This window comes from Papaver somniferum, chromosome 9, assembly GCF_003573695.1.
Source record: "Papaver somniferum cultivar HN1 chromosome 9, ASM357369v1, whole genome shotgun sequence".
NCBI classification, from domain to species: Eukaryota; Viridiplantae; Streptophyta; class Magnoliopsida; order Ranunculales; family Papaveraceae; genus Papaver; species Papaver somniferum.
Window position 1 is genome coordinate 99,278,877 of NC_039366.1, and position 10,298 is coordinate 99,289,174.

Genomic DNA, 10,298 nt, shown 5'->3' on the forward strand with positions numbered 1-10,298 from the left:
ATGACTAAAGGCAAGTTAACATCCACTCTGACCTTTTCTTTTAAACTCCAGTTGGGTCTCTATTATAGATGGTAATCGGTTCACCAGCTTGAGATGCAATAAGATGTGGAATATTATCTTTATCCAAATCTGCTTTGAGCCTAAATTCAACGAAAAACACTTCAAACTGAAAGATAGCCCTCTGAACACTCATATGGAACTGCCAAGGAAGTAGAACTAACAAATGCCCACCAACTGCATGCGGCCTCTCTCTTAAAATTGTTTGAAAAACTTCTCTTGAGTGGATTCTGAATATGAAAACATTCCTTCTTTTCAGTAGATCTGATAACAACTTCTCTTTCTGCACCCCATCTCTGCTTAATTGCATAGCTAACAACATTTCTGGTAACTTCACTTTCTCTACAAACATATCCAGTTAGTGTAAAAGACTCAACACATCTGCCTTTTCCTTGCATACTAACATATTTGTTTGTTCTTTTAGAGACATTTTTGTTTCTTTGAAGGTTATTTGAAAGAGCATCAACATTTGAGGATGAACTGGCCATTTGAATAACTGTAGGTTTTGGAAGTTGGGAATTTTTGAAAAGAAAATCTTTGAATTTTCTGAGAGCTTTTTGGGAAGAAAATGAGCAAGGGTATTTTAATAGCAGCACTCTCTTCAAGTTAGAAATTTTTGTGGGAAGGCAGATGTTGCGACTGAATTGAATAAATATGAACTTCATATCTATGCTAATGTTTGAAGTTTGCCAAGTGTTTAGCATGCTATTGACTTGGAATTGAAGAAAGAAACAATAAAAAACTTGGGGAGAAAGCTGAATTTCAAGCATTGAAAGAACAAATTTAGATATGATTACTAAGAAGAGTGCATGAATGGATTGCTTGCACGGGAAATTGGAGAATACGAGGCGATTGGGAGTAAAAATGGGAGAATCCAATTTGATTAAAAATATGATGAAGATCCTCTTTCCACTGACAATGATTTTGAGATACAAAATAGTATTGAAGTATGTCGTCACTGCTTCTACTGTTTCCGCAAGAAAACCCTAGTCCTCCCAATCAGGTTTGGGAAAGGAAAAAAGGGATGAAAACCGAAATAGAGAAAAACAAACAACAACATATATGAAATTAGCTCAGAATAATCATAACATATCAGAGGTAATAGGTAACCAAATTTTAAGCAATTTATTAATGACGTATAATTTTAGGACAACGAATATGACACTAGCATATCCGATTTTGAAACAAGTAACAGAAATTTTACAAATTTTGGAACCTATCTGCTAGCGGATTCCGATTAGTAGAAATTTTAACAAACCAACGGTCGGTTTGAGTACTACGGTCACGTAGACCAGTCAACCTATCCACATCCTCTTAAAATAATTTGTCTGACTTGGGACGGACCGATATTTATCTCCGAACACAAATCCGCAGGCAGTGTATGCTTTTTCAGTCACTGTTTTCTAGATATCTACCAGTCTCTCACATTTCGAACCGACTCAGATTTTTCTGTGAACTTTCTAATTTTGCGATTCGTTCCTCCTTTCGCGATACGCATCTCACAGTCTCTCTCGCTCTGTAACTAATGGCAACCCCGAATCGGCAACAGATAGATGATCAAACAAAGGTAAGATTTCTAATTTCTCATTGATTTTTAAAACCCAACCACAATCACCAACTTAATCACTAAGCTACATGTGAAACCCCAAATATGAACCCATAAGACTAAATGAAACCCCAATTACAACTTTTCTTTTTACATAATAAAACAGAGAAAACCCTAATTTATGTCGTCTCTTTAAAGAGTGAGATGGTTGAAACCATGACCAACTGTTTCTTGAGGGACAGGACGCCAGGCATATGTTCTTTCTATGGTCTCTTGAAGAGTTTACATTGACTTGAACTAATAATCATCTTACACTTACAGATTAGGTTGAAGAAAGAAGAAGAAAATGAGCATAAGAAAAAGGGAAACGCAGAGGCTCACCTCTATGCTACTATAAAGGTACTTGCATTCACCCTTCTCTTGTTATCTATATCTAATTTTCGACTCACAATACTAACTCACTGATTGCGGTAATGGTTGCCCCTCTAGGTTGCTCGAAATGGGGACATTTTTTATTAGGAGAGGTTTCTATTTTGATCTTGTTGATCAAAACAAAGTACACAGTTTTCGTATCCAGACACAGATGCCATTTAACCTCTTCAAGGTATCTGTATTCTTTATTCCCCAGTGTTCTGAAACTTATGTTTACTTGTAATCTCCTTAAAATAAAAATACTTATAGCCGGCTTCATTGTCTGTTTGTCTTATGGGATATAGCAATTTTCTTACTTTAAGTTGTTGCAGGAGGAGGTTGCTAAAGAGTTTGGTGTACCTGTGCAATTTCAGCGGTTTTGGTTATGGGCAAAGCGTCAAAATCATACTTATTGTCCAAACCGGCCGTTAATGCCTCATGAGGAGACACAATATGTAATTACTTAGCCATAAATATTTTGCTATGTACCATGGTTTTTCCGCCTGCTGAAGTTCTAATACACTTGCTCTTCGAGTTTCTCACGACTTATGCGTCACTTCTTTATAAGACTAGATTACAGACCTTCTAATCTCCATTATTCGAGTGAGACGAAACATGGATAAAACCAGCTTACAGCTCATCATGTTACATTTTTGGATCGTAGGTTGGACAGGTGAGAGAAGTTTCAAATAAGGAAAATGCGGAACTAATGTTGTTATTGTCCTCCTAAGTTCTTAGGATAACACATCAATCTGGTTTGGATCATCCTGACATATGTACTACTCGACAGGAAATACATCTCATTCCTCCTCCTGATAGATCAAAAGAAGATAGTCTTCTTATTTTTTAAGCTTTATGATGCTGAAAAAGAAGAACTTCAGTATGTACCGAGTTTTGAGTTGTCATATTTTTCATTCGGTCAGAATTTGTTGTCCTTTGAGTTTTGAGACACTCAAATGATATATCAGGTATATCGAGAGACTCTTTGTGAAGGGTAGTGGTAAGCCTTTGGAAATTCTGAAAAAGCTTAATGAGATGGCTGGGTTCTCTCTAGATGAAGAAATAGAACTTTATGAGGTTTGCCCTTCTTTGAGATTTGTAGATAGTTAATTTTTGTTCAGTTGTCTTCAATCCAGAAATTGAAGCTTTAAATAGTCATTAATGCAACCATCTGATTAGGTCTTATCTTCTGATGTTAGGAAATAAAGCTTGACCCCACAGTTATGTGCGAGCACATAGACAAAAAGCTCACATTCCGCGCTAGCTTGGTAATGTAGCTGAAGTGCATTATCCACCTGTTGGGATGTCATTTTTTTATCGTGTTTTACTATCCAGTATTGCTTGCTTAGACTGTCTTTTTTTCCACCTTTCAGCTTGAAGATGGGGACATTATTTGCTTTCAGAAACCTGCTTCTGCTGATAGAATGACAGTATGCCGCTATCCGGATGTTCCTTCTTTTCTGGAATATGTTCATAACCGTCGGGTATATATGACATACATTGTCATATCATCAGTGGTTGGATTGAGCAACATAATTGGTTACAGGATAGCTGCAGTTGAAGGATCTTGAGTATATCCATAACCTACTTTCAAACTTAAAGTCTGTATTTATTCTGTTGTGTTAGGTTGTCCATTTCTGATCTCTAGACAAGCCGGAGGAAGATGGTTTCTGTCCAGAGCTGCAAGTACGTCTGTATCTAAATATTATAGTTTGACTTTTGTATGTATTTGAGTTTTATACCTTTTTTTTAATTATCTAGGTCAAAGGTATTAACATATGATGATGTCACGGAAAGAGTTGCTCGTCATATTGGTTTGGACTTTGGATGACCCAGCCAAGATCAGACTTACCCCTCATAATTGTTACTCTCAGCAGCCTAAATCCCAAGCTATCAAGTACCGAGGCAAGGTTTGAAAGCTCTAAAGGGTGCTTTATCATGCAACTAATGCAAATGTGAGTAAGCGCACAACTTTTAGAATCTCTACGATGAATCATGTTCAAGTTATGATATTAATAATAACTGATTTGATGTGTTCGCAGACTGTCGTTCATAGTGTTAGGCTTCCGAAACAGAGTACGATTGGTGATGTGATTAGTTATCTGAAGACAAAGGTAACATACTTTTCAGTTAAAACAGTGTCCCAATTATACTTGTTAGTGGAAAGAAGTTTCTTTCGATACCTTTTAAGCTGCAGAATAATCCCAGTTATTTGCACTGATACATATTTGTTTGCCTGTTTAACTTTCTGAAGGTTGAACCGTCTTATCCTGATACGGAACTTAGATCTCTGGAAGTTTTCTACCACAAGATTTACAAGGTAATGTGTTTATCATTTGAATGTGCTAGTCACATTTACCCTAAAGGTACCTGTATCTACTTTCTTCTTGGCTAGCAGAGCTATTCTATTTAGTGTCAAATGTAGAAGAATATCCTTGTTGGTTTGTCTAGCTTGGTCGGACTATAACAGAATCTTATTGAATCTTAAGTTGTTCAATCGCAACTGTTATGAGACTCTGCGTATATATATCTTTCTGAAGTAAAGAGACTTTTAAATCTGTATGCTGTTTTTCAGGCAAATGATGCTTGTTGTAGGTTTCCCTAGTGACGCAGTTGAGGCCCAACTTAATGTTGTCAAGGACTAGTCATACTGCTTTTTTATGAATTTTTGTCAATTATACTGGACTCGCTATCATACAGTTTTTTCGGCTTAATGAAAGGATCGAGAACATCAATGATCAGTACTGGATGCTACGCTATTTAGTTTTTTTAATTCTCCATTTCATTGCTTGAATATTTCTCAAGTATGAAACTTTATTGTGGAGTCCAACATTATGTTTGTATCTATATAATGGTCTTTGTTTTTCAGATTCCAGAGGAGAAGAACTTGGGTCTTTGGGATTGCTTGATTCATGTTTATCACTTCACAAACGATGCATCTCAAAGCCAAATGCTACATTGTAATTTTAATAGAAGTCCATCTCAATCTGTGTAATGTGCAAAGCATACACAAGTTTTTGAATATCATTCACATTGGTTCTATAACAGGTACAAAATTTTGGGGAACCATTTTTGTTCACCATTCATGAAAGAGAGATTATAGGTGAAGTCAAATTGAGGATACAGAAGAAACTGCAGTTTCCCGACGAGGAATTCGCTAAGGTATGTTGTTACATATGGCTAATTTATTTGTTTAAAACAATTTTATTACAATTGATTCCAACATACAATGACATTGTACCCTACGGTGTGAGTAAACAAGGAGTTGTGTTAGGTTATCAATTGATTCTTTCATGCTCTGAAATCTGCTTCATATTTTAACAGGTGGAAGTTCGCATTTGTATCATTGGGTCGACCTGAGTACCTTCAGGACTCGGACATAGTGGCCAGACGTTTTCAGGTGTGTCTGGTTATTCTTTTGTATTTTTTGTTTTCACCAATCTCTTACTTCTTATATGACTTAACTTGTTAACCATCTTTTTGCGCTGCAGAGGAGAGATGTTTATGGAGCTTGGGAGCAGTACCCTAGCTTGGAGCATTCTGACAGTTCCTGGAAAAGAGGTTATCCAACCAATCAGATACTGTGTAACATGTAGTTGACCAAATTATTTTTTATTTATGATTCATTTCATCTTGTGTGTTTCACCATGGTCCCCCTTATGCTGCTCTGGTTATTTTCTCGTACAACTTCACCATCTGTCATTTGACTGATTGCTCATTTTCTTTTCTTTCTTTTTTCTAAAATCCTCTTCAAACTCCCAGTTTTTTGATCAACCAATTGTCATCTCTGTCTGGCAGCTTCACATGATGCAAAATCCTAACTCCTCTTCTATTAAAGTTTTTGTCTCCATTTATTTAGCTTCTGTAATTCTGTGTGTTAGTTTCACTGATCACTGCATCAATCATTCGTTCTTCAATATCACGAGTATATTTTACTTTTTAAGTTTGATAGTAATGCATCAAAATTTAACGTAGTATTATGTTATGCAGCGGAAAGCGGCTGATAGTTTGCGTTCATATAACACCGAAGGTCTGAAAGGTGAAGCTTATAAAATTGTTGTCCACTACTTCTTGTTTAAACTTTTGCAGTCAGTTTTAGTTTTTCTTCGAGTCCTTTATACTATACTTTTTATTTCAGTGGCTCAAGCAGAACCCATTGGTGCAGGACAAACACCAGATGAGGTTGAAGTTTTTGCATTAGGTGATATAAGTTCCTTGCTCAATTATCCAACTGCTGGTCAACATTTTCTACCAGGGGAACATCAGCAAGGCGTTCTTGATGAGAAATATGAAGACATTGGAGGGTTCAGTGTTCTGAAAGCCCAAACACCATTGTTTAAGAGGATATGGTTAAGATATGGGCATATTGCTACCAACCAAGACTTTAAGTAAAGGTAAACAATCATGTTCTTTTATGTTCCGTGTCAATGTATATTCGGTGAACTGGTTGATACAGGCGCAAGGAAACAGAAGGTTCCACTGTCTATCAAGTGTTTTGGGATGTTGGAGAATGTCATACTTAGACAGTAATGGGGATGCAGAATTTAAACTATATATACTTCTTTTAATTTTAAGTCACATTTTGGCCTTCTTTTAAGATGCTTCTTTAAGGAGATGGATGGACGCTTTAGAGACTTCATTTTCTGCGATTGTGAATGTTTGACTAGTGTATATTATGTAGAATAACAGAATTATACTAGTCGGTTCTTATGATTTGTTCCTCATATTGTTTGACCTTTTGTTATTCACTCTTCTTTTTACAGGGAGGTTTGTTAAAACGGGTAGAAGGCCATAAATTTCCCACTTTAGGTAGAAAGGCTTCAAAGGTAGGTCACTGACATACATGCCTGACATTCTGAAACGTTTTTCTGGCGGAAGTTTTTGGTCAGGTGCTATAAAAAGTTTAAAACTTGCTAATATAGCTCTTAAAAGTATATAAACAAATCAGGTCTTAAAGCATCCTAGTCCCCGTTAACAACAACCGGAAATATTGGTGTAGGGTATGCTTGGTTCTAGCGAACACTTTACAATGCCAATTTTTAGATCGGGTAACTACATTCTTTGTAGCCTACTAAATTTTGAAAGCCTTCTTGGGGATTTTCTATTATGAAACAATGACAGTGATGTGTTCAATAGATGAATGCATACAGGGCTAGTAAACTAGAGGAAGGATTATGTAGTAAAACAGCCCTTACATCATTCTCATATGGTTTGGCGTGAGGTTTCATCAAGCAATATTGTTGATCTCAATCACAGCAAGAGATGTTTTGATACAGGTTGATAACAGCGCTTATTGGATTTCAGAGGAATTATTACTGCCGGTAAATGTTTCCAGCAGTGTTTGATCTGTGAGTTGATCTCGTATATTTTCGAGTTTTGTGGGTGTTTCGTTGCTCCTTTTTTAAACAGCATCTCGTAATGAACTGCTTGCTTGTGAAAATGAAATGCCCCTAAACATTGTCTACATGAGATGTTCAGAGAAATTGCAGTTCGACCATTCAAGCGAGATGAAAGATGTTCATTTTGAGTTGTTGTTCATTTTGTTCGAAGTGGAAACCATTTTCTGAAAATCTCAGCAGCTTGATGGGCCGCTATAAGACATCCCATAACCAAAATATAAGACATTCCATAACTGCTTGAAGGGGAAAAGTACAACCAGGTTAAGTCAGCAACCTCTTAAAAGAAACTCGAGTATTTTTTTTTCAGGTAAGTAGGGAATCAAACTAGGCCTTAAATTCACAGAAATATTTAAGGCAACAAAACTAGTGACAAAATCTCTAGGTGAACAAACTAGTGATAAGAAAAAACCGGTCATATTATTTTTAACAAATAAAAACCATTTCAAACAAAACTGGGAAAAAAAACCCAATTTAAATAAAAATTTTAAAATTTAGTTTTTATTAATTTTTATAATCTCAATCCTACCCTTTAGCGTATATATCCTTATCGATCCTTCTTCTCCTCTCGTTTAATAGTTTCATTTCTTTTTTCTTCCCCCCTACCACCACCAGAAACTCCTCCGATTGCAGCACCACCACTAAGCCACTGTCACTTCCAGATCTGCCACGATCACCTCTGCCTCTTCCTGTCCTCCCTCGCCAACACTTCTGTTTCTTTTTTTCCTACTACGATTTCAGATCGCCACCAGCATCATCTCCGCCGCCACCAAACCACATCTGACATCAACAACACCTCCATCTCTTCCTTCCCCACCATCATCACTGGAAGCACCTCATCTTTCTACTCTGAAAGCAACACCAATATTCGCGGATATACACAGAAGAACTTCAATTATTCCGTTGATTATAAAAACAAAATTCGGAATTAGTTTTTTTTTTTTTGAAATGGTCAGAGAGCTTTAGGTTTGATTAATAATGGTGAATTTGATGATGATGATGATGATGGTGAAGATGATGATGAAAGTGAGGTGGATATTGGTGGGGATTCGTTGAATCAGTTTGGTGATGATGAAACTATTCAGGTAATTTTGGGTTTTATTAGATCTTTGTTTATCGAAATTTAGTTCAATTTTAAGAAAATTTTAATGTTGAATTGTGAGTTTTTGTTTATTTTTTTCTTTTTAATTGCAAAATCTATGAGTATAAATGGATGAATTGAAGGTTTGATGTTGAAATAATTTGGGGGAAATTGAGAATAGACCGTCCTTAGAATTATAATTCAAGGATATTAGTCAATATAAGTGAATTGCGGAGATTAACATCTCCAATGATACCTGGTGGTGCTGGAAATTGGCCTAATATATGAAATGTAATCAGTTTCTTATTAATTTTTAGTTTGAAAAATGAATTGAATTTAAATTGGGTTTTTGTAGGTAAAAAAAATGAATTTTTATACAAGAAAAAGTGGTTTGTTGTAAATGTTATTGTTGATGAACTCACCGTTCCTGAAAATCTTAACTCGACGATAAAATTGTTGTTTTTGGCTTGTCAAGGTGATGTGAAAGGTGTCGAGGAATTGTTGAAGGAAGGGACGGATGTGAATAGTATTGATTTGGATGGAAGGACTGCGTGATGAGTGCTAAAAAGTGCATATTTCTATATATTTTTCTTGGCATTTAACTCATCTTTTGTGCATTAATTCTACATTTTATCCCATATTCTGTATTTTCATTGTTTTCAAGAATAAATATTTTTCTTAATTAATTTTGCATTTTTAGGTACCAAATAAAGTCTGGATGATTTGCGGAGCAGAAAAGTAGTGAAAAGCCGGAAGAAATTACGCAAGGAAGCCGCAAAGAATGGAGCGCACGTCCAAAAAGCTAGGAATGGGCTCAAGAAGGAAGAATTGTTCTTAAAGAAGATATGGGCTTGGCATACCCAAGGCCCAAAACCCTTACCCAAACCCATTTTCTATATCCATAACTGCCTCCATTCTCAGCCGTTAGATGGGACTACATCGAAATCCTACGGTCGATCCTTCGTAGAGCATCAAAATCTGAAGTCTCTGACAAACACCACAGCGCCTAAATTCCAAGCCTTCAGATTAGATTGTAGTTGAATCCAACGATCGCTTCTATGCCTGTGCATCAAAACTAGATACTCCCGATCTACACTACAGTACCTAACATCATCTAACACCGTTGACTTCGTTGTGTTTCAAAATCCAACGGTTGCATCGATTCATCTCTCATCTCACCGTTAGATCTACCAACCATCTTCGCATCCCGCAGCTCAGAGTCACAGAACATCAAGACTTGATGAAACCGCTCAACACACTAGTACCCTATACTTATACCCTAACCAAACGCCCCCTCCTTTTCCATCGACTTCTTCTCTTCCCCCCTCTCTGCAACAGAACTACCCACTCCACTGCCACCACTACCCACTCCACTGCCACCACTACCAACTCCTCTACCACCACCACACCTCCACCATCATCACCCCTACCTTCCTACAGCTATTACCCATCTTTATAGCCCCCTAATTCGTCAATTTCTCCCCTGCCGAAATCCTAGGTGAGTGGTTGACGAATTAGTGAAGCTAGAAAAGCAATTGAAGGCATGGGAATGGAGCTGGTGAACGAGGAGAGGAATGGGTTGAAGAGGGAAGCGTCAAATCGCAGGTTTGGTAAGAAAAATCCATAACCCTAATTTTTCTGTCCATTTAGGGTTTGTTTGAGAAAACCCTAATTACTGCTAGGGAGAGCATGAGGAAGAACAGTGGCAACATGGGTATGATTAAATTAGTCGAATTAGGTGAGAAACCCTAATTTTGTCACTGTTCAATTTGGGGATTTGGGGGAATTTTTCTGTAAACCCTAATTT

At 36.9% G+C, this 10,298-nt stretch overlaps 3 long non-coding RNA genes across 12 annotated transcripts; all 3 read left to right on the forward strand.

Annotated features, from left to right (window-relative positions):
* The first annotated feature begins 1,426 nt into the window (after positions 1-1,426).
* LOC113310737 lies at positions 1,427-3,042 on the forward strand. 6 transcript variants are annotated; one of them, XR_003341361.1, is made up of 7 exons: positions 1,427-1,624; positions 1,925-2,002; positions 2,093-2,207; positions 2,338-2,469; positions 2,583-2,687; positions 2,805-2,894; positions 2,983-3,029. It is a non-coding gene; the product is annotated as an uncharacterized LOC113310737 (long non-coding RNA). The 6 variants fall into 6 exon arrangements; XR_003341359.1 differs by having other exon boundaries at positions 2,588-2,687; XR_003341358.1 differs by having other exon boundaries at positions 2,679-2,894; positions 2,983-3,042.
* A 201-nt stretch (positions 3,043-3,243) lies between these two features.
* Positions 3,244-8,335, forward strand: LOC113310736. Of its 5 annotated transcripts, none has more exons than XR_003341352.1 (12): positions 3,244-3,282; positions 3,388-3,700; positions 3,776-3,969; positions 4,057-4,128; positions 4,269-4,334; positions 4,884-4,974; positions 5,063-5,176; positions 5,339-5,414; positions 5,506-5,575; positions 6,005-6,053; positions 6,153-6,408; positions 6,778-8,335. It is a non-coding gene; the product is annotated as an uncharacterized LOC113310736 (long non-coding RNA). The 5 variants fall into 5 exon arrangements; XR_003341353.1 differs by having other exon boundaries at positions 3,388-3,969; positions 6,778-6,840; positions 7,291-7,478; XR_003341354.1 differs by having other exon boundaries at positions 3,388-3,969; positions 6,180-6,408.
* Positions 8,336-8,365: 30 nt separating this feature from the next.
* On the forward strand, positions 8,366-9,235 carry LOC113310738. The gene is made up of 3 exons (XR_003341362.1): positions 8,366-8,495; positions 8,967-9,059; positions 9,192-9,235. It is a non-coding gene; the product is annotated as an uncharacterized LOC113310738 (long non-coding RNA).
* The last annotated feature ends 1,063 nt before the right edge of the window (positions 9,236-10,298 follow it).